Here is a 720-nt window from a genome sequence, read left to right on the forward strand (position 1 = left end):
CTCTGTTGTGGTTGCACCTACGGTACGGCCATCTGTATCGCTGTGGCACGCAAGCCTCCCCACCAACGGCAAGGTCTATGGTTCATGGGGGAGGTAACTTCGTACATGAACGCATTACTGGCGGCCCAACGAGATTTTCCCAAAGGTACCGACCGGCCGCCGTGTCGTCCTGAACCCACAGGCGACACTGGATGCGGATATGGAGGGGCATGTGGTCTGCACACCGCTTTCCTGGCCGTATGTCAGTTTTCGAGACCGGAGCCTCTACTTCTCAATCAAGTAGGTCCACAGTTTGTCTCACAAGGGCTGAGTGCGCCCCGCTTGCCAACAGCGCTCGGCCGATCGGATGGTCACCCATCCAAGTGCTAGCCCAGCCCGACAGCGCTTAACTTCGGTGATCTGACGGGAACCGGTGTTACCACCGCGGCAAGGCCGTTGGCCCATTACTGGCGGGAGTTTAAATAATTAGAGTTGCAATGCTCTGTGACAGGTAGAACGGCGTGTTGTTTGTGTTTACTGTTGTTACCAGGCCTGGTAGAGAACAATGTCAGATGTTGAGTGATTACTGTGAAGGACACGGCGACGTCGCGTACTCATCTGAGACAGCACTATCAGCACCTGACAGAGTTTGAAAGGGGCCTCATTGCTGGTCGAATCGTGCAGTACCCAGATTTGTGGGGCATTCGTATGTGACAATGATCTAATGCTGGACTGCATGGG

The 720-nt window shown here is 54.7% G+C and overlaps 1 pseudogene; it reads right to left on the bottom strand.

Moving 5' to 3' along the window:
- Positions 1–322: 322 nt before the first annotated feature.
- On the bottom strand, positions 323–440 carry LOC126238309 (5S ribosomal RNA; annotated as a pseudogene).
- Between the last annotated feature and the right edge of the window lie 280 nt (positions 441–720).

This window comes from Schistocerca nitens, chromosome 2, assembly GCF_023898315.1.
Source record: "Schistocerca nitens isolate TAMUIC-IGC-003100 chromosome 2, iqSchNite1.1, whole genome shotgun sequence".
Taxonomy (NCBI): domain Eukaryota; kingdom Metazoa; phylum Arthropoda; class Insecta; order Orthoptera; family Acrididae; genus Schistocerca; species Schistocerca nitens.